We start from the raw sequence: 24306 nt of genomic DNA on the forward strand, positions 1-24306 counted from the left end.
ACCGTTCTGCCTGTGTGGTTCGAAGGGCCCGGCTCAGTCCCCCGGAGCTGGAGCTACCTGTGGGCTGGAACCACCCCCTGGCCTCTGCCTGACTGTCCTTCCCTTACCTCCGGTGCCCCAGCCCTGGCTGCCCCCACCCCTGCACCTGCACCTCGACACTGGCCCGAATTTACGGGGCCCTGTCTGCCTTTCTTCCTTCTGGACTTTGTCCTGTCGTCCTTCCTCCGAGCCTCTCGACGTCTGGCCCATCTCTGTGTGTCGCTACCCTCCCAACACCATTCTCTGGCTCTTCCAATGTCTTTCTCCTCCCACAGCCCATCTCGCTCACTTGGCTCTCCCGCTCACCCTCCTTATCTCCACCCTCTCATATGTTCTTCCTTTCCCTGTCTTTCTCTCGTTGTTCTCTCTTTTGCCTTTCATGCTCGGACCCTCACGCCGAACGCCCGCGTCTCCTTGTCTGCCTGCTCCATGCTGAGCCAGCACGCTGCCCATTTGAAAACCTTGGTGAAATGGTACTTTTCCTCCTTCCTACAGACGCCAGACTCCGTCTTTTGTAGCCAAGTGAAGAGACCCGATTTTCAACCGTGAAGGCTGTCCGGAGCTGTCTAATTTGTCAGCCTGGTGCCACCTGCCATAGGCACAGCCTGGAGCCCCATGACAGCCCTCATTTTCTAAGCGGAACCTCAACCTTTGCCCCCTGACCCTTTTGTTCACATTCTGTTATTGCAAAGGGACAGAAACACAACCCACCGGAGCCTTATTGCAGTTTTAATTTCCCGAGTAGCTCCACAACCTCATTTTCGCCTCCACCCCGTCTCCCCCTGTGCAATAGCCCCCCTTTGCGCTCTGTGAGACATAACCCCGAGAATCACACTTGCATTTTCTCTGCGATGGAGATCAATGCTAACATGAGGGTCCCCTGGATGTTTTCTTGGTCTTCTGCCCTTCTCCAATTCTAAATGAATATAGTGATTATCGTGTAGCTCTTCTCTCCTCACACCCAAGAGAAAACACATAGACTAATAGGGGACTCTTCTAGGAGATTGTTTTAAATTTTTTGAGGTCTTGTTGTTATTTCTACTATAGCTTCTTCTGTCCTGCAGCTCATCCACAGAGTTCTGTCTCCCTGAACCTACGCTTTCCCACCGGGAAAGCAGAGATCATTGGTTGCAAGCATCTGGTTTCTGCCTGTCCCCATGGTAAGTTCATTTTATTTTGCAATTATAGTTAAAACAAATGTCCAGTCTACTGCTAACTTCTGTTATCTTTATGCCCCCTCATTAATTTGGAAAAACTAGTTTATCTCGAAAATTCCAACGGATAACTAGAATATTCTGTGAATAAACATAACTTTAAAATACTGAGCTAAAAAGTACTTTGTCAACGTGAGTGAATAATTTCAGGTAAGACATCGCTGTGGCAACCCTGGGTGGCACACACAGCCTACTGCTCAGCAGCCTGCACAGGGCCACATGGACTGTAGAGTAGACACAGAGCCATTAGACAGAGGAACTTGTGTCCTTTTTCCTTGGTTTTCTAGTGGTTCACAAGGTAGCTGACGATATCAACTCAATAAACTCATGAAACTAATCTGATTCCATTAACGAACACAATCATTAGTTGGCATTATGACTTTGTATTTTAGGAATTCAAGGAGAAAAAGATTTGGTGGACCCATGGACATCCACGTGGCACACTTAGGAAGAAATGGTCACTTCTCTACAGTTTCTTCATCTGCAAAATAAAGAGTCCGACAGATAGTCTCATAGGGCTCTGATACCTCTAGTATAAAATGATCACCTTGATTTAGTCCCATGTGAATGCAACCTACAAACATAACCAAGGAGAATCCAAGATTTCAGGGAGAATGGACAAGAAACTCCATTGTAGTGAGAACCACAGTTTCTGTATTGTAGATATAGAGAAGACTAAATGTGCCCCACCTTCTCCAAATACCCTCTAGTGAGAAAAACAGCATTTAAATTGCAATTATCTATACAAAGTAATCCAATGATAGCGATTATTCTGATTTTCTTTTAAAAAATACATTGTTCTCTCTCTTTCCCTCTTTCCTAAAAGACTTCCCAAACAATTACATTCCCTATGTATATGTAGAGCACCTTTTTTCCACAAGGGTTAAGAACAATTCAGCTCTAAATAGAAAATATGTGACCCAGGATATTAACAGTGAGCACAAACAGGGAAACTCTACTCCAACCATGAAGGTCCTTGGGAACTACAAACAAAGGATCTGGAAGGAGAGGCGGATTAGGGCTCAATCAGATCAAATCAAGGCGAGCAACATAAGATCCTTGGATGAATGGATAGGTACGTGGTGCATCAAGCATTTTGACAAAGGCAGGAAGGGAACCACACAGCAACGAACGAGATATTGTTTCTGGGGGCCTTTGGCTCAGGTTATGGTCCCAGGGTCCTGGGATCAAGCCTTGTGTCAGGCTCCCCGCACAAAAGATTGTTTCTGTCTTCAGAGGACTTGTTATCTGATGGGGAAGAGGCATGGGTGTAAACTCCTGTTCGGCCAAGCAGAAATATAAGCAATGCTTATTGGGAAATATTGACAAGCCCTGATGCCAACTGGAAGTACTGAAAAACCCTTTGTTTTGTGCAGATGGTGGCATTTAAGCACACATTTGAAAGAGAGATGAAAACCTAAATGATGAAGATGGTGTTGAGGGTAGGTGAGTAGTGGTGGAGAGCAGAAGAAGGTATCCTAGATTACTCTGAAAAACAGAGAGGCCATAGATGGTAGTGGCCCTGCCACGTAGGGTAAAGATTTTGAACCTGATCCAGAAGGTAAAGAGGAGTTGTGGAGGTTTTCAGGTAAAGGAATTCTATGTTATAGGGACATTACTCTGCTGGAAGCATGTAGAGTAGGTCAACAGAGGGAGAAAAGGGCCACTAGCAGGCTATTAGAGATGCTCTAAAGAGTCTGTTCCATCATCTTAATTCTATCCATTAAAAGTTCCCATCCGGCTCCTTCCCAGCACGTGGCAGGATTGGATTTCCCTAGTCCCACAAAGCTGACAACGGCCACATGATGTGCTTTGACCAATAAAATTGAACAGGAGTGATGTGTCATGCTTCAGGACAGAAGTACTTTATTTCCAGGGCTAACCACGGCACATCTCTCATAATGGATAATGAGCGGATGAATAAATCCAGATTCTGCTACCTAGCGGTGTGCCTTTGAGAACTGCAGGCCCCTTCCGAGTGTCTGTTCCTCCATCTGAAAGGGGTTTGACTTGGTGATCCCTGGCGTCCTTTCAGTTCTAAAACCCCTTTGACAGTAAGTCTAACTTGGATCCTTTCCATTTCAAATTCATTTGTATCTTCTCTTTCTTGTGCTCTCCTTTCCTCCTATTTCATTTACAAGATGTCCTTTGCCAGACATTTACTTCCTATTCTTATGTGAATATCTTCTCAGTAGAGACTTAAAACTTCTGGCAAATTCCTTTTCTCTGAGCCTGCTTATCTATCACAAGCCTGCCTCCCAGTCAGCCTCACACATTGACAGAAGGCTTTGGAATTTTGTTGAGTCACCTGCTCTAATCTAGATTCCTTTACGACGCCAGTGGTCTCAGTTTCCCTGTCAAGAAAATGATTCCTAATCCCCAGTAATTTTGTCTCCATTCCTCCCTCCTCAATTCTTTCCTCTAGGCTACTTCATTGGAAGAGTACAGTGTATACCACATGTAACATAAAATATGTGTTCATTGACTGTTTATGTTATCAGTATGTCTGCCTGTCCACAGTAGGTTATTAGCAGTTGAGTTTTGGGGAGTCACAAGTTATAAGCAGAACTTTGCCTATGTAGGGGTCAGCATCCCTATTTCCCCTATTTCCCCTATCGTTCAAGGGTCAACTGTATTTGCCTTCCCTGACCCTCCACCTACATCTTAGCTCTACTGGAGAAAATGCAAGCCACTCAATGGGTTCCGCAGATTCTTTGTTTCAGCTTCAGTGGAGAGAGCGGCCGAAGTTGAGGGAATATCTGTTCAGAGAACTTCTTCCCTTCCAGTTCCTTCCGTGCCCAGTGACTGAGCTCCTTAGGCTGTCAAGTTTTGAGTGACCTCATCCATACCCTCTTCCTCCACTCAAAGGAAGTGGAGTTCCAAACAGGAATGAGTTACACAGAACCCACCCGCAGAACTTTACGAGTGCAAGCGATTGCTACTGTGCATCCTTAATAGCAGCGTAATCAAAAGTTATGATGCATTTTTCTGTAATCACAAGAAATGATACCCACTTAGTGCTAAGTAAAGCAAATTCCCACAAAAAAAAAAAAGAGGCAAAAGCATTTCAATTTTCATTTTGAAACGAGTGAGTCAGAATCAATTTGGCAAAGCAGTTAACAGCAACTATATACCTCTTTCCAGTTCATAACAGGTACAATTTTCTGTTAACAAACAGCCAGGCAGAGGTCTCTGATGCTGGATTAACATAGTGTGTTCAAGCCTTCTTACGATTGTGTATTTAAATTGGATAATAGAGGCCATCAGAGAAGCACCAGCATGAATCTTAAGAAGCAGGCCAATTTGCCAGCATCGAGAACATATTCTTAGGGGGAAAAAATAAATATAAATAAACTGGTAAGGATTTTTTTTTCATGGGGATTTCAGAACACTACAGCCTGAAAGTGCATCCCAAGTGCTTTTGTGCAAGCTATTTGCAGCTGCACCGAACCCAAGTTAGAGCAGGAAAGAGATATCTTCATTTTGTAAAGAGCATCTGTGCTTTGTATTTTCTCACTCTTTCCCCTAAAATGAGGATGTCAGCTAAAAAGAGACAAGTGTTAAATTTTAATTGGGTTGGGAAGACCAACATTCTCCCATTTCTTCATCACATACACACATGTGTGCCCAACACACGCTGTCTTCTCCGGGAACCGTAACGACAGTTGACAAAATATATTTGTCTAATGTAATTATGTGGCCTAAGAAGCTGATTTGCAAGGAAGAAATCATTGCAACCTTAAATTATCATGATGGCACCTTCTTTTTTTCTTATATCTCTTTTCTTCTCTGTTCTCCTCTCTCTTTCTGTCTTTTACTTTTCAGAGAACCGTAAACGTGCATGCATGTGTGCACATGTGTGCAGGTATATATTTTTTATTTAGCAGCAGGTTTTAATAAGAATTACTGACATACCATTAAAAGGCATGTTCTCTGAACCAACTGGGGCTTTTGGTTTTTGTGTTTCTTGCCATTTCTTTGGTTAAAAATTTGATCAAGAAAACTGTGTCGTAGTTATTAAGATAAAATCCCTATTATAAAGCATTCTGAGGTTCTTATCCAAAGGCGCTACAATAATCGAATGGATGCACATTGCACATTCCTGGTACTATTTTTTAAAACCTACAAATAATGAAAGCAGACTGGACTCGTGCAATTATTAAACATAAACTGCTAGACATGAAGTCACTTTAATGAGGCAAAGTCCTACTTTCTTATTTTTCAGACTTCAAATAGGTGCTTCTGAACTTTTCACTGAAGCAGCTGTTGAAATCAATATTGTAGGATTCTAATCTTAAGACTCAATTAATACGATGCAGGCAAAAGCTGGGTATTGATCCTGCTGATGTGAAATAAAAGCCAATGAGTGCACCTGTAGCCAAAACACACCTGGAGGAAAAATAATAAGGGTCTTATTTTTATTTGCATGTGTGGGTTGTGCTTCCCTATTTGCCCCAGGGATCCAGCCAGCTTGGGATCCAAAAGTTGTAGGGATTATTGTGCTGTAAATTGTGGCCCAAACACTGGATTCAGTAGAGTGGATACAGATCACCGGTTTGGAAATAACAGTAAGATTTGCTGAAGCTATTTATGAAGCAGACTAAATTGTTCTTTTATAATGTTCCATGTTGAAAACTCTTCTGTGTTCCCTTTTTATCTCAAGGAAAGCATTTCAAGGGGAAACTGAATTAAAAAAAAAATGATGACACCCATTTCTGTAGAAAATATATTAAAGGGATAATTCCTACACACAGATATAAATATAAGAAGGTCAAGAAAGGTATATACCAAAATATTCATCCTGATAGACTATCTCCTATTAATAAATTATAGGTGATTTTTATCTTCTTTTTGTTTAGAATATGTATTTCCTTCAATTACTACACATGACTTCTAAAATAAACATGAAAACAAATGCACAGGGGCACCTGGGTGGCTCAGTGGGTTAAGCCACTGCCTTCGGCTCAGGTCATGATCTCAGGGTCCTGGGATCGAGTCCCGCATCGGGCTCTCTGCTCAGCAGGGAGCCTGCTTCCCTCTCTCTCTCTGCCTGCCTCTCCGACTGCTTGTGATTTCTCTCTGTCAAATAAATAAATAAAATCTTAAAAAAAAAAAAAAAAGCATACTTATAAAAAAAAAAAAAAAAAAAGAAAACAAATGCACAACTACCCAGCAAAAAATATCAGTGAGACAGACCAAGAGGAAGAACCTAGGATAACCCAAAGGATGGAGCCCAAGGAAATGCAATGAAAGTGTGAAGTTGAGGTCAGAGACAGTCCCTGGGGCAATTGCCTGGCCACACTAGAATGGCCAAAATGTCCTGGTGGGGGCCAGGCAGTGAGACCTGCAGCCTTGGACACAACAGGAAAGATGAAAACATTCAACCTTGAAGGCCTGAGTCTCTTGTCACCTCCTCCCTTCCTCTGGTCCCTTGATCAGACCAGTCTCGCCCAAGAGCCAGAGTACACATCTGGGCGCACTGGTCACACCTTGCTCGAGAGTCTGCAGCCGAGGGTGTGGATGCCGAAATCCTGTCCAGTCCCCACATGCCACATCTGGTGTCCCATCGTGGGTAGAACCTCCCCAAGGAATAGGCTCTTCTCCCAATTACTGAACAGCACAGCTAGTGAACTAGCTCCATTGTAAGATCAGACATTTTAAAATCCAGACATGGCTTTCTATCAATATTCTTAATATTTAAATGTAGCTGAAAGTAGTCATGAGAACGTGTTCATGTACACATCCCGATGCCCTGTCCCTTCCTCTGCCGAATCCACATTTGGGCAATTGAGCACGGTAGTCAGACAATCCCAAGGGGCAAATTTGCAGATTGTTAAAGGCAATTGAAATAAGAGTTTATAATGGGATACAATTTTGAAACAACAATTCTATTATTTGACATTAAGAATGTTCCCTCCTTTATATGAACTGAAGAAGGAATTATCACCTTAAAAGATTTTTTTTTAAAGAGCAAATTGACATTAACTAGAGAAAATGACAGTTAAGAAAGAAAACTGGTTAAGTATATTTAATCATTTGGCAAATCCTAGTGCATGCATACCTGGGATGAGTATATCTCACCTTGCTCTTCAAAAGGATTTGCAGAGGTTATCATATGTTTCTAGGCAGCAGTTAAACTGTCTTAAAAGGGACTCCAGCCACCCAGCTCCTTGACTGGCATCCCATAGACCCTATCTATGGTTACTGTTACCTTGGAGAGACTCAAACGGAAGAAAAATGTGGAAAAGGTGGGAGAGTATTCCTGATGGTCTATTACAGACGAAGTAGCATGACAAGTCCTTTTCATATACTACCTCATTTATACACAGTCTCATTAATTGGTCATTAATGGCTCTTCAGCATGTGATGCCACTGTTAGATCTTGGCCAGGCCCAACATTCAAGGAGATAAGAAAGAAGTCATCCCATTGTTCTGGCTCTGGAGCCTTGGCCAACTGCCTACAGGAGCCAGAGCTGAGTCACCCAAGAACGATCAAGCTGTTCCCCAAGGGTGGATAAGCTAGAATAGGAAGAACAGTCTGACTAGGACAGCGAAGGAAGCAGAGTTTCGTCAATTTTCTCAAGCTCAGCACAATGAATAGTGGCCTCAGAGAAGTCTGAAGTCACAAATTCCAAGCAGAGCTTTGGACACTGAAAGCAGAAGTGTCGAGAGAGGAGGGATGAGGTATGGGAGGCTCCTGATTCAGGTGACCAGAGTCCTTCTTGTTCTCTTTTCTTTGGTTCACTAACTTCATCTCCATGGATTTTTTTTTTTAATCCTTGAATAAAATACAAAAGGGACCCTAGATTTTGAAGTGTAGGATAGGGACATATGATAATCAGAATTTTATAGCTGGAAAGAAATGTGGAAAGTCCCCAGGCAAGTTTCACAGAATGTTCTGTGGAGTTCTGTGTTCTGTGACACCCCAGGGCTTAAGTGGGGTTTGGGGGCAGGCCAGCGAGGGGTTTGGCTGGTATAGGGGAGAGGGAGTAGGCAAAGGCTAATTTCACCGTCTTTTCTACATTAAGATTCTTGATCAGATTTCCTTTAGAGAAAAAAACCAAGGAATTCTTTTTTTTTTTTTTTTAAGATTCTATTTATTTGACAGAGAGACATAGTGAGAGAGGGAACACAAGCAGTGGGAGAGGCAGAGGTAGAAGCAGGCTTCTCGCTGAGCAGGGAGCCTGATGAGGATCTCAGTCCCAGGATCCTGAGACCATGACCTGAGCTGAAAGCAGACACTCAAATGACTGAGCCACCCAGCACTCCAAAACCAAGGAATTCTATTATGCTTTTTATAAAAGTAGGGGAGGGTGGTCAATCACCTCTTTTAACTGAGGAAGTCCTTGGTGTTGTGCTGTGGAGAAGGTGACTTGCCCAAGGACCCACGAGTTGGTGGCCGTACCTCCAGTCCCTGGAGTCTCACAAGGACACCAGGATGCCTCTCATCATACAGCCTCATTCCCTGCGAGTTGGTTTAATTAAAACTGTGACCATTGGTTTCCATCTTAAGTTCCTAATTATTTTATGTTAATAAGTTGGTAGCTAATAAAAATGAATTAAATGCATAAACACAACATTAAGTTTAAATAATACTTTGGACACTGTGTGGACCCTCTATCTCTCTGTCCGTATAGACTTTAATATTTTAATCTGTTGCTACCGCTGCAGATAAAACTGCATACCCTTTCTGAGGGGAAAACTCTAATAACTTCTTTCTTCAAGGTCAGGATATTATTATTGTATGAGGAAAATTGTTCTCTTCAACCAACCAAGTGTTATTTCCAAGTTTTTCATTTGCTTATTTGTTTTGTTTTTATTTTTTGTTGTTTTGTTTTGTTTTGTTTTTTATCTTGCAAGAATTTACATAGACGTGATGAATGGTAAGTGACAGTGGAATTTTCTAGTCCCTTTCCAACCAGTTCTGGTAGAGTCATAAACCTCCAGAAAAAAAAGTCTGAAACCGCAGGAGGCCAACACTGCATTTACCACCTCAGGTTTTATGATCTTCATCACAGGCACAGAGACTAAGATCTGAAGCCATGAGACACACAGGGTCCTAGCGGCTCTCCTGGCTCACCCGTCGCTCCCACACAGGTCATCAATAATAACAAACAAGAATGTGTGTGTGTGTGTGTGTGTGTGTGTGTGTGTGTGTTCCGTGTTGTTAACATGCTGCGCATGTATTATCTCACTGAATCTTCCCAAGGACGCCCTGCAGTGGAGGCTCCTACCCTCTCTTGTTTTAAAACCAAGATAAAATACTTTATCTGAGATCATCCCGTATGCAACCCAGGCAGCCTGACTCCAGAGCCCAGAGAAGGGGACCCCTAGAAAAGCAACACAAATTAAATATAATTTAGTAGAGTGACTCAGAAATCAGACCTAAAAAAAACCCAAAAATAGCCATTGTAAGAAGGACCAAGTTAGAGACAGCGCAAAAATATGCAAGAATATGGGCCTCTCACTCAGGAAGGTTTTACATTCCCAAAAGGAATCAAGGAGGAAGGGTGAGGGTAGAAGAGGCAGGGTGGGGGTGGGTGCTACACACGGAGATGCTCCCGTCTGTAGATCCACACTCCAATCGAGAAACAGGTCTGGCAGCTAAGAAGCCAAAGGAGCACAAGAGTAGGGAGGAAGGAACAAGGCAGATGACCTGGGGGCCCAGCTGGAATTGGGGAAGCCTGGCAAGGAGGAAAGGTCCAGGCCCTAAGAACTGAAAAGGAACAGTGGTGGGCAAGCTGAAAGGCCACCAAGGTGGACAGTGGAGCCAGCCAAGACAAAGCCCAAGGAGGCCGGAGGAGAAGCACAACAGGAGGCAGGAGGGAGAGGAGCCAAACGAGCCTGGGTGGACGGCACCTGTGATCACACTCCCGGCCCCCTGGAGCAGGAACCACTACCTCACTCACGACTCCTGGCCTTGGCACACTTCTTAAAGGCCACAACTGTGTCTCGTTCATCTTGAATCCTTTATGTAAACCACATTTTTCGAACAGCCCAAACAGAACAAAGAGCAAACTATACTGAGTACTTAAAATAAGTACAACCCATGGGGCGCCTGGGTTGCTCAGTCAGTTAATCATCTCCCTTAGATTCGGGTCATGATCTCAGGTCCTGGGATCGAGTTCCGTGTCGAGTCCCCTTTTTGGCAGGGAGCCTGCTTCTCCCTCTGCCTGCACTCCCCCTGCTTGTGCTCTCTCCCCAACCCCATCAAATAAATAAATAAAATCTATAAATAAATAAAATTAGTACAACCCTGGCTGACCAGAAATTTGCCCATTGATGCCTGACACATGCTAGCCGCAAACTTTCAGGAGTTACGAATTGAGTTGGGTTGAGCTGAATTGATCGGCCATTCCCTTGCTGGAAGTTTTAGGAATAAGGTAGAATACTGGTGAGTAAGCATGATCTGGGATAAAGTATTTTATCTTCTAAAATCACCCCAGGCTGGGACAAAGCCAGTGACACTGTTTAAGAGGGCAGGTTTTAAAACTCCTGCGACACCTTCCCTTAGTGCCCTCCCATAAACAAAGCCATTCTCAAGTAAAAGCAGGAAGAGCCTGGATGGTTAGGGGAGAGGGGCAGATGTGGGAAGAGAGCAGGCCCCCCTGCGCATCTTCTGAGGGAATAACTGGGGGGAGATTAATCTACCAGGAAACTTGGCAGGGGTGAGGGAACCCCAGAAACGAAACCCACCATCTCCACTGTTCTGCGTCTTGCTACGCTCTGCCCATATGCATCTGTTTCCATTTGAAACAAATGAAAACCTTCCTTTTCTCTTGTTGACATCAAAGCCAGAGACCTGGCCTCAGTCCGTTGTCATAGCTGCTGTCGGTAATAACACTTATGACCGTAATTACAACGCCATTGACTCAGGGCACAGTGGAGAGAGCAGCAGAGGCAAATAGGCAGTAGGAACCAGTCCCCACAGGACGCAGGAAAGGTTCATGCAATCCCAACCTCACACCACACATCAGGCTGAGCCCTGGAGAGATGGTACGGCAACTCAACCGCAGTGGGAGCATGGGGACACCAGCTGGGACAGGACCAGCTCTTACCATCAGCCTCTGCCCCAAAACTCCATTCAGGTGGATTTTCAGTTCTTCCAGTGTGAATCCAATGCAGGCCCTACCCATCATCCTCTTCCCTTTTCCCTTTTCTTTTCCTCGGGCTGGAATCTGAATGACAAACAGCTCACCAGTTTCAACAACATATAGATTCTTAAGGAATCTTGTGTGTGAACCAGGCACACCATATAGATTAGCACAATCCTGGGAGGGGTCCTCAAAAAGAAAAACCAGACAGGGAACTTCAATGAAAAGAGTCAAGCCTGCCTTTCCTTTCTTTATCATTCTGGTGGTTCGTAGCAACTGGGATGGGGGTGGGGAGGATTTCTGACGGCAGAGAGCTGCCACCATCCATTCTGGCTCTGCTTGAAACACCCGGAAGAATGACACTGAGTTAAACTTAGCTCAGAGTGGAAAAAAATGACAACAGCATCGCAAATGTTTAAAGCCTATAAAAATAGATGCAAGGCAAGAGTTGTTCCCTTGCCCCAGGCTTGACACACACTTGGCACACCAATTTTTGTGGAATGAATCAAGATTATATGCAAAACTGTACTAGAACACAATATTTCCTCTATCTCCCTGGCCCTTGGAGATCTGTGCCCTCTTCTCTTTTCCATGGCAGAGACCTGCCCAAAGTCACCATCTCCCCATCACTCGCATGCCTTCCCCTGCTGTGGGTATGTCAAACTGGACTCATCTTTGCAAAACGGCCAGGGTACTGTGGAGTCCAGGTCAGCTGGTGGAGGGTTTACTTCTCTTTCTGCCTTGTCTTTGCTTCTCCACGCTTCCATTGTGTTCAGTGGAATTCTTGTCTCTACTAAGCACTCTGAATTCCAGGCTGTTAAGGACAGAGATGTCAGTGATTTGCACAGTGAGGGGCATATAATCTGTTCTTGAATGAATTAATTAATGAATCAATGAATGAATAAATGATCTACAATTGGATTCAAATCAAATTGAGGGGAAAGGTCTTTCCATGACCCAAAGTACACCTAAACCCTACCAATTAGTTAAACAAATACACATAGTTGATGAAAAGAAAAGGAGAAAAGATTATCATAAACCTATTCTCACCCTAAAAAAAAAAAAAATCAGAGACACAAAAACTACCCATAAAATATTAGCAGCATTGCAGTTTCATACGGGCAGGAAGGAGACCGTGCTGATTTGTGGCTTCATAGTTTCAGGCACACATTTCCCAGGGGGAATGACACCTTCCACTGCTTTCCACTGGCATGCAGGCGTGGCTGAATTCTGGGAGACTATTTGGCATAAAATTATTTCACTGAACTATGACTCTATATAATAGCCTCGAAATCATCACTGCATCTCCCACAAAAACAACATTTATCTACTCTGCACTCAAGGCTCTTGGTATTAGAATCCACACAATAGATTCTATCCAGAATTCGGTGCTGTCTCTAAAAATGAATATTCATTGACTTTAAAGACTGTGAGCTTAAATTCTGTTCTTGTCTTGGATTTCCAGAAGTTCACAATTACATTAAGTTTTCAATTTATTAATATCTTACCCCGAGTTACTCATTTTAATTTCCTTTTTTCATGTGTTTTCTGACCATTTTCTATTATTTATTTCAGCTCCCCTCTGTGTGTGTGTGTGTGTGTGTGTGTGTGTGTGGTTGTGTGAGTGTGAGTGTGTGTGTTTTATTGTAAGCTACCTCAAATCCATTCAGGATGTAGGCAGACTACAAATCATACGTTAAATAAAAACAAAGAAGAAGAGCAGTTGGGTGAGACTGGGAGACGATGACCTTGTTAGACGGAGGACCCCTGCAACCTGACTGTATTGACTTGAACAACGAGGTTGCCAAAATTGTCGCATGTCGTATCTCCAGAAATGGCAATGGGTTTTAGCTCAATTCCTGCCTCCAATGAGTTATTTTCAAAACCTTTGGGATTTCCAGGATGTCTTGGTTCTATTGACTCTGAGCTAATGTTTACCCTGCCACCGGGGTTTTCAAGTTCAGCTGTATATCAGAATCATCTTTGGGGTTTTAAATACCCAAAACTTACCCTAAAATAATTAAACCAGTATCTTAAAAAATCAATATCTCTTAGGATTGGACACAAGTATCAGAATTTCTCAAAGATCCTCGGGGGAGTCTAAACTATACAGATGTGGTTGAGAACCACCGTTTTATGGGAAATACCCTCTATGTTTCAAATACACTTCCACCTAAAGATCTGAGAGTAGACCCTGCTGAGTTCCACATGGCCGTCCAATCATCAGGAAGACACTAGAGACATGCTTCTAGACCCAGCTGTCCTTCTAGGCCAAGAAGTACGATCTGGTTCTCTTATTTAGACTCACAAGCTTTTGTCATTCCAGTCTGTAGCCCTGTTGTCCCAAGGTTACCCAGAGGGAAACTGAGAACACCATGTCCTACTGCTCCACGTCTTTGACATAATCAAACGGTATCTTCTCCTTTTACTCATGGGCCAGACACAGAAATAGTCAAATACTGGACATACGATCGCCAAGCATTCCTGTCTCTACCTCTGTTCAGGAAGCACTGCATCCTGATAAAAGCTCTTCTTCCAGAAAACACCTGTTTTCCAAAACAGAAAGACGAGCTGCTCAGGTTACAAAACTATCTGTAAGCGGGCATCTGCTCCCATTCTAAGGGTCCAGCAATGGATTGCCTTGCCTTCAGAAACCCCGACATTGTCCACCTTGGCTCGGCACCCCGAAGAGCCAGTGATGTAAGCCAGATGCTGAGAGCTTCAGGCCGAGTCTGACATCATCCCCCCGTCAGGGACTCTGCCATCTCCCACCATTGGCCGCTGCTGTGTGTGCCGAAGTTAAAGGTGGGCACTTAGCACATTTATTACATACGGGGCTTATTAGCTCACCGGGCTCTGTTGTGATAAATTGGCTGTGTGCTTCATTTGGACTCTCAATGCTCTGCAGGTTTTTCTAATTTAGTTTTGCCATGGCTCAGCCAAAATGGGATTCAGAGGAAGAAGAAGAGGGAAAGGGGGGGAAAAAAAGAGAAGAAAGCTTGTGTTGTATATCAAATCCTTGCTTCGCCTCTTGCTAGCTCTGAAATGAAGGGCCCTTTAAGCTGCCATCCTCAACTGTCTTCCTCGGGGAAGTTTGTTTTTCTCCAAGTGCCCCAGCTCTTTCATGATGACTCCTCCATTCATTATGAATAGTGGCTGCTTTGGTCCAAAGCTGTCACTTTTTTTCCTTTCTTCCCTTCCTTTTAAGTTTGGATTTAAATGTGCACACATGCACACTCACACACACCTCCTCAGTAGCACCACTAAACCCAGGCGAGAGGGAGGGAGGAAGGGAGCTGGCAGGGGAGGGGGGAGAGGAGGACCGCTGGCTGTGTCCTGTGTGGATTGCTCTGTACCTGCAGCCTTCGAGAGCCTTCAGATCTCTCTCCCTGCGAGCGAACACCAGGGCATTGAAGGCGGCTTTGAAACGTGGCAGGCTTTGAGTGCATATGTGCGTGCTTGTGCAATGAAACACGAAAATCTATTTCCCTATCAGAGTGACTGACATTTCTTTCCTCCTTAATGCAGGCCTTGATCTTTTCCCGACTGAGTTTCCTGATTCCCTCCAGCTTGCCTTATCAGTAGGTGAACCCTCATCAAAGGACACAGACATCATATGGTCCTTGATGCCAGGCCTGCATTAGCCTGGGAGAGCCACTGACCGCATCCCAGGGGCAACACCTGGGGAACAGATGCCAGCTCTGTGGCCTTGAATGAGGAAATCCCAGGATGCCACCTGCCCCGAAGTTGGAGAGCAAAGAAGAGAGGTTTGCCCACTTCTACCTTTCTCTAATGTCCCTGGGGTCATTTCCCACAGAGTGCTGTGCTCGGTCCCCACTCAGGACTGTGTATATCATCCACCCAATTTACCTCAACGCACTCTTAAGGAAGAGATTTGAGTGAGTTAGCAGCATACGTTGGTGGATAAGCTCTGGGCTTTGGATTCAGATAGATGTGGTATTCCCAGTCCCACTCGTTAGTTGTAACCATGTAAGTTATTTCATCTTTCTAATCTCCCCGTCAATAAAGTAGGCAGAAGGACCATCCACCTCACAGGGTCATAGTCTTATCCACGGAGAGCTCCCGGCTCCCAGGACCTCAGGAAGAGATCCCATTATTGTGATGGTGACTCCTTCAACATTTTGAAAGTATCCAAGTCCCCACCAGCCCCTTTCGCAGCCCTCATCTCCTGCTCTCTGAGAAGGGATTCCAGGTCCTACTTCAAGAAAGAAGGGCTGAGACAGCCCAGTGGGGAAGGCAGGAAGGAGGAGGCTGGGCAAGATGGGAGCTTCCAGCCTGGCTGGACTCCAAAGACCGAGGATACATGGCTCCCAGTTCTCAAGTCTCCTCATTCTAAGATGCACAGCTTTTCTACCTTCTAACATTTCTGAAATCAAGAGGATTCTCCACTATTGTTTATGTCTAAGACAGCAGCACTTTTTCCCCCAAGAGGAAAACACTCCATCGATGGTATATACATCCTAGCACTCATGGCACATGTAGAATCCGGAAGATAAAGTATTTCAGAAGAGAACATAGCTTTGCAGCTCTGCTCTGCGTGTCAAGTGCCAGTCTTATTTAGAATAGCCAAGACGACAGCTGGCCCGTTGTTGGGCAAGCCTTCCTGTGTAGGTATCATCCTATTAGGAAATGGAGGGAAAGAGTATAAGGCCTGCTCACAATCTTGGAAACCTTCCTCGTAACCTGATGGCATCATGAGAATTTCTCATTTGGGTCTGACTTGGACCATAATTCAAAAGCACAACGTTATAACAACAGGACCAATATCTAACCTTTCAGAGAGCAAACAGCATTTCCAAAGACCCGTGTGCTGTGTCTCAGAGGCCTGGAGAGGAAGCACCCCTCATGCGTATTCCCGCCAGTACTTGCTAGTGGGTTAACTCAACCAGGGACCTTCACTGAGTGCCCACAGTGCGCCCACTACTGTTGGAGCCTGAGGCACAAAAGGGAATATGCCCTCTAGTAACTTACCTTAGTTGCATTACAAAGCCAGGTATCCCCGTTCTCTATAAACCCCACCATTCTGCAGGCTGGAATTTTTTTATTCCCAGTTTACAGAGGGGTAATTGATATGCTAAGGGATTAAGAGGCTCGCTCAAGGACAAATAACACCTTTAAGAGTACAGTTCACATTTACATTTTATTTCATCCAGCAGCTTCCCCCAGCCTGGGCATTCCTGGTCCTCTTACCCCGTCTGTTTTTTGTCCTGTGCTTCTTTTCCAAGCCTCTCACCACGTTCTAACATATTGTCTACTTCCTGTCTTAGCTTTTTAAAATAATGTTCTGTCTCCATCCATGGGAATGCAGATGCCACAGTGATTTTGTTTTGATCATTGACTGCACATACTAAGTGCTTAATAAATAGTTGGTGGGTGAACAAGTTCCTAGATGGCCCCGAAGGCTTCATCCTTTCTTCTGATGCCTAATATAAAGCCAGTCCGTCCAAAGTAAGTTCTGTTCAGAGGCTTATATAAAACGCAATGGGAGAGCAGAGAGAGACTTAAAAATATTGGCTAAATGTGGGGACAGAAATCTGGGAAAGTGTGAAAGCAGAGTTTACTGAAGTCCCGCCCACTGACGGCCTGTTTCAGAATTCTACCAGGATGCACGAACAACGCAGGTCCTTGGGTCCTACCCCAGATGGATCACCTTCCGTTTTTCTAAGCCTGAAAAATGTGCATTTTAACACACGTCCCAGGGAGTTGGTGCGTACCCCCAAAGTCTGAGAATCCCTGAAGGATTGCAGCTGAGATACATGGCCTGGAAAGGGTAGAGGAAGAACAAGAGGCACATTGGATGCTTTTTTTTTTTTTTTTAAGATTTAATATTTAGAGAGAGCACATGCGTGCACATGACCATGGCAGGGCAGGGGGCAGAAGGAGAGGGAGAGCCGCAGACTCCCTGCAGAGCACAGAGCTGTACTCAGGACCCTGAGATCATGACCTGAGCTGAAACCAAGTGTCAGGCATTCAGCCACTCAACTGACTGAGCTTCCCGGCATCCCCGACCACCTTTATAGAGAAAGAATTGACAACCACATGAGTTAAGTCACTTGTCCCAAAGCCAGTAAGCGAGAAGTTGGGGTCCAGCCTCTCTCTGGGAACTTTTATTAGCTTTAGGGATCACCTTTTACTTCTTTGCCTCCCTACCACGTTGTGCTTTAGGAGTCACTCAGAAAATATTTATGGAACAAGTTGAACTTCATACTACAGAACTAGGTGAGGTTATTGCTCTCTTTGCCTGAACTCTTACTGCCTGTGGGGGCTCTCGTTTCTATGAACCTCCCAGCCAACCCCTCCAATCCCAGACTGGATGACCCAGGGCCCCGAGGAAGCCAACAGCAGACAGGCCAGGACTGCTCTGCTCACGGGGTGTCTATCCCGTCTTGCAAGAAGGGAGTCGGGGGTGCATGGGGTGGCCTGGGTGTGGGAGGCAGGTAGGAAACCACGGAGGACAATGAGGCATTCCAGTCTGGCTGGATTACTTTGTACTTCCAAAGTGTGTCAGTGCTCTCAGCCATCCCAACGCTGACAACACAAACACACACTCGAACAAAGGGTTTCCATAGAGCAGGAGCCTCAAGATTAGTTTGACCATCTGCCATCATCCCCACTTCTGGGGGTCCGGCCGTCCTTCCCTTCACCAACCAAGGGCTTAACTCGAAAACAACAATAAAAACCGAAAGACTGTCGTGAAGTTTTATTTTTACTACAAGTTTCCAGAAAAGAAAAAAATGAGAAAAAGAAAACACACCCTGACAACATCCCATGTCCCGTCACATCCCATTTTTACAGTATAGCTGTGGGGCGTGTGATCCGCAGCCAGAAATAAAACAGGACTGGAAGAGTCAGCCATCTGTCTGGAAGTGCAACAGTCCCAGATGGCGCTTCCTTTCTGGCTTTCTGCTAACAATCTCCTCTGTCTAACGAAATGAGGCAGAAATTGCCCGGTGAGTTGGTGGGGGTGATGAACTCACCCTCCCTGCTCTGACATGAGGATTTGAAATCCCCCAGCAATGCTCAATTTATCTGTACATATTCTCCTGCCCTTACTCTTGTCATGCATCAGATATGTTCCTTTATGGTTTCAAAACGAGTGTGTGTGTGCATACGTGTGTGTGCGTGTGTGCGTGTGCGTGTGAAGGTTGCAAGGGTGGGAACGGTTTCCTCCACTTCTCGTGCACCCAGTCCTAGGCTGCCCAAAGGGCAGTACACTTTTTCACCCTGTACACAGTGGTGACAAACGTTGACCGATTGACTGACTGCCTGCCTGACCGAATGACAGCCCAAGTACCTCGCTAGAGGAAGGGAAAGCCCTCTTTTTAAGTCCTGCTAACCACAACGTGCCTTTGCTCCAAATTCTCAGTATCCCAGAGTCCACTTTTTGAAGTCAAGTCTATATCAACCGAGAAAGATACAAATTTTAGGCCAAGGGCCCGGGTAAGAAAGAGGCCAAGAGATGGTGAATCGATATACTGTTGTCCCGGATCAGCTTCAGAAGGCTGTCTTAACTCAAGTAACCATGAGTGAGACCACGCACGAGTACAATGTTTAAATCATCAGGAGCCTGAGTTGTCTCATCTCACATCTCTTTGGACACAAGAGCTGCAGAGCCTACCTTATTCGTCACTGTCCCTGCTCCACTGTCCAGCACAGGGCTTCTTGGGTTTGAGCTGCTGCAGAGTCAGCTGGAGGTGAAAACACAGACTCCTGGTCCCAACCCCAGAGGCTCTGATTCCATAGGTCTGGTGCGAGGCCCCCAGACTTTCATCCTACCAAGTTCCAAGGTGACACGAATGCTGCAGGGCAGGAACCCCACACTGAGCACCTTGGGTGGTGGGCATACACCATCCCCACAAGTCAGGAAATGCTTGTTTCATGAATAAAAGCCTGAGTGAATCCTAACAAATGACTTGAGAAATATGTAATTCTTGCCATGAATGGAAGACCTGTGAACCACGTGACCACCTCCTTTGTGGAGTCTGAGAGTGACGGTCCTGGGACTGTATGTAGGGTTCGCTGCGATCTATCTGTACACTAGGCCAGAAGCCTCTCCATCTTGTGAAGCTTTAGCCAGCTGAGAAGACAACCCAAAAGTATGCACAGGAAGGTAAGCCCAGTAATGTTTGGGATGAAATATTTGTCTTTTCCGTAGTGAAGACATTGTAACCTCAAGAAGACAGAAAAGTAAATAAAGAAATCAAACATATTATTAATATATTTCTTTTATGCACCTGCATATGTGTGGGGGGGGTGTATGTGTGTGTGTGTGTATAGAGAAGAAGTCTCTGTAGAAGTAGCCTCACAGTTTTCAAACTTACCACCTAAAACTTTCTCATGAACAGGTCACAACAGGTCCTGCACCTCTTGACCAAAAGCTAACTACATTACAGAGGAGGAGGCCAAACCTACAATTGTGATAGAGCTTCGGGACACTTCGCTCTCAATAATTGATGGAAACAATGTAGACCAAAAACTGCTGTATATATCTAAATTCTGTGACATCAAATAGCAGTTAGTAAAGAGCCCAATCACATCACTGTTCTTTGGTCCCAGACACACCTGCCCCCACACACATCCTGGGAATCTCATCTTTGTATGGACCCCCAAGGCTTGTTGGAATTATACCCATAACTTATGAAAGACAGAAAAGACCTAATAATTCCCCTCAGACTTGGACAAAATATGAAACTCCTCTTCTTCTGCAGTGAGGACTTAGGTGAGATTAGTCTGGAACCTGAGGAGAGGCAGTCCAATTTAAAGGCTTGCTTTGCTAATAACAACTGATGTTAAATACCACGGTGGTCCTCGGGGTTTTGCTTCCAGCTCCGCTGATGCCTTGTTCCTCATCAAGATGGTTCAGGATGGAGAGAACAATGATTGACTGGGATATCTTGATGGATATAAAAATTTTAGCCACGTATTTCCCTCCTCCTACTCCTGCTGAGAGGAAACATAGACCTACTCATCATGTGGTTAAAGAGGCCTGTGTGACGCTTTTCATACTTTCATCCTGGTGAGCATAGGAGGCCTTTTGTCTTCTTTTCATTCTGCTTTCCTACCTACCTCATCCATAGACTGGCCTTTCCTTTAAACCTATGGGCTTCTTATCATCTACTGAATGAAATCCAAGTTATTTTATGGAACACCCACAAATCTGTCCTACTGACGACACTAACCTCATCCAGATCTCTTCTACTCACCAAACCATGCACCGCGCAAACCAGACCTATCTTCAGCCTTCTGGGTGTTTTTGCATGCTTCTGTCCCATTCACATAACAAGCTTCTCTTCATTCTCTTGACCTTTTCTCGTATTACTTCCTCAGGAAGCCATCCAGGACAGCCTGTTGCATTCTTCCACAGCCTCCTGGGCATGCCTCCTTTGTGGTTGCAATCACCCTGTATCATAGTGCACTTGTATATCTGGAGGCCAGAAACAGTATCTTCTGGTACACATTAAGTGTATTTTCAAGTTTGTTGAATAACCACACTAATAATAGCAGAATAAAACACTCACCCTACTAGTGGAGGGTCTCTGCTGGACTATCCTGTCCACTGAGGCAGACCTCAGGCTCCCTGTGGTCTTCTGGTCACTCTACATTCTATGGCAGCTACATGAAGGGAAGCAGGGTGTACACTCTTAAGATCTTGGAGTCTTAACCATGAATGACTTTATCTTTGTCATTTGATGGCTCCTCAGGTGTCACTCAAACAATAAAATCTCCTATCCTATTTATGTGAGGTGTAAATGTGTTTTCACACTTCTGTCTGCTGAAGTACTTTCTGTAATGCGGATGGTTAATTACCTGACAATGAATCCACTCTCCTGAGAGGAAGTGGAGGAACAGCGGTAGAAGGACAGAGAAAATTATTTGGATCACACCCCCTCACAGAGCCAGCCAAACAGACGTGTGCTATTACTTGGGAAATGTTTTCTCCAGAGCTACTCATTCCTGCCCCTGCTCCTCCCATACCTTCACTTCCTATTCATTTTCTTCCTCTGTTTCCTCTGTCAAATCACAGAGAACACCAAGTAACCTTCTGGGTTTTTAGGAGATTTCATTGTACTTGGTAATGTATGATTTATAAACATAAATAAAATAAATAGGATTCTGAGGGAATAAATTCTAAGTGGAATATCAATAAATCTCCTCCCTCCGATCACGTCTCTATGATTTTCTCCTTCTTCCCTTCTCCCCACCTCCTTTCCCAGACTGGGAGAATGGTCCGTTCTTTCCATCAGAGGAAACTGTTGGGGGAGGGGGGCATCTCACTTGTGTGAGAAATGGAGCACAAGACTGCATTGAAATGTAAATTCCTTCAAATTATTAAGCACCAGAGAGCAGCTCTTGCCAGTCTTTTGTTCCTCAGAGTCAGAATGTGTAATCTAGAAGAATAAATATCCAGTCAGATATCAGCCACACAAAGAAATCTGGGCCATACATATTCAGAGCCTTAGGTCCCACAGATAAGCCTCTTCCTTTTCAGGAAGTTTCTGGTCACAGCCACTAATCACTGAGCTGAACACCTCTAAATTGGGGTCCAGATAGTCATTTCTGCCTGCCCCATCTTCCCAGCCCTCACCCCTATCAGCTGTCTGCAAACCTAGACCTCCCTGTAGGACTTTCACCAGAAGACCATCTGGTTCATGCCTCCTTTCAGCCTCGCACTGGAGATGCATTGGCTGGGGATTTCCTTTTCAACAGGACTTCTTTCTCAACATTTTTGCCCAGAGTGGCGCTCCTCACAGCTTGGGATGAATAGCTCTGTAGTCTCATTTACATTTTTCATTCCCTCTTAGCTTCAGGAACCCACAGATCTTCCAAGTAGGAGAGCAGACTCTTTACCAGTTCTTTCTTTGCCAACGCGAGGAGAGGGGCTGAAGATTGAGTTCAGATGCCACCGGCCAATGAGTTAATCAATCATGCCTCTGTAATGAAGCTTCCATAAAAAAACCGAAAGGACCAGGTTCAGAGACCTTCCAGGTTAGGGCATCAGAATGCCTCCATGTGCCACCATGTGAGACCCCAAACTCCACAGGAGCATAAGATCTTTTGTTTTGGTTCTACATATCTCTTCATCCAACTGTTGGTTCATATCCTTTTAATATCCTTTGGGATACACCGGTACTATAGCATGTAAATGGATTTCCTGAGTTCTGTGAATTGCTCCAGCAAATTAGTCAAACCCAAGAAGGGGGCCATAGGAACCTCTGATTTATAGCTGGCCCGTTGGCAGTACAGGTGACAACTTGGACTTGCCATCTGCATCCGGAGCTAGAGGAGGTTCATTGGAACCTCCACTTTGGATGCAGACATGCTTTGTGTGGAGCCTTGTTTGGATGGACAATGAGGCCCTGAGGACACTGGTGGGTGGGGACAGCAGGGAAGGCAGGACTGTGGTTACCAAGAGTAGTGGGATGACAGTGAAAGGAAAGTAAGAGGAGTAAAACCAGAAGTAAAAGTTTCAGAAAAGGAAAAAAAAATTTGAAAAAATCTCCTTTTTTATGAAGAGCTACGTGCTCCCTCTGGTTGCGGAGACCCCGCTTATAGCCAGCAAAAATGGCCTTGGACCACAACCTTCCAGACATCATTTGGCGTTTTAGGAGTCCTGTTCCCAGCAGGCCTCCACAGCCCGCAAGATGGTGGAAAAAGAAAGGCCAGATGGCAGAAAAGGAGAGAGAGAAAACCAAGAGAAAGAATAATAGGAAAATACAAAGAGTTTAGAACAACCTCAAGTTCCAGCACCAGAGAACAATTAGCAGAAAAACCAGGGCTGGACAGACCTCCAGTCTGCTAAAGAAACGTTTGATGTTAATAACGGAGCTTATGGAGTCAATGTTCTGAATCCACTTTTTAAGAGGTGACTTCATGGATTTTAAAAAGTTACCAAAAGAGACAATAGGCCCAATCTGAAAAGTCACTCTATTGTGCAAGTTTGGGGAATCCTTGGATGGAGATGTGTGCTTGCCTTTGGAAACTGATGACTTGTAAAAGATTACCGCATTTTGGACAGTGACTCACAGAATGCAGAGAGGAGACCAGAAGTAAGGTGTGAGTCCTGGAACAGGACCACAAGCCTGGATCCCAGGGTGGTGGTGTGACGGACGCTACATGGCACTTCTGAAGACCTCATGTGATGTTTCCATCTTTCTCCAGCGTCTCCTCCATGTAGGGCACAATCCCTTCAACATGCATCCTGATTTCCTTTCCTTTTAGTCCTGTGAAATGCTACCATCAGAAGTGCTGGCTATTTTTTTTTTTTTTTAGATTTTTATTTTATTTATGTGAGAGAGAGTGTGTGAGCTGGGAGGGGCAAAAGAGGAGGGAGAGGAGAAAAAATCCGAACCAGACTCCAATCTGAGCACAGAGCCTGACACCAGGCTCCGTCCCACAACCCTGAGACCATGACCTGAGCTGAAACCAAGAGTCAAACACTCAACTGACTAATCCACTCAGGCACTCCAGAAGTTCTGGCTACTGAACCCCTTGACAGTTAAGTGCCAATGTAGGAATGAGGGAATAGCATCTGGCTTCCAAGGAAGGAAAATCTGGAAGCTCAGTTGCTACTAAATCATAGTTGAAAAACAAAAACAAAAACAAAACCACCTAATAATGTCACTGTTGCTGTCTGGTTCCACAGCAGTGCCACAAAATTGGAAACAAAGGTTGCTATTGGACCAAAGTTTGGTGCAATCTGCTAACACCATTCGGGCTTAATCACACCTTCTTGAACTGCTTCCTAACTTGTCAAGGAAAGCAGTTTTCAAAACAGATATGTGGTTTGCACATAGTACTAAAAGTTAGCTGGAAGATCAAAATACACACACATATACACACGTACTTAAACAATAGCATGTGTAAGGGGCTCCTGGGTGGCTCAGTGGGTTAAGCCTTCAGCTCAGGTCATGATCTCAGGTGCTGGGATCAAGCCCTGC

Source organism: Mustela nivalis (assembly GCF_964662115.1).
Source record: "Mustela nivalis genome assembly, chromosome: 16".
Classification (NCBI taxonomy): domain Eukaryota; kingdom Metazoa; phylum Chordata; class Mammalia; order Carnivora; family Mustelidae; genus Mustela; species Mustela nivalis.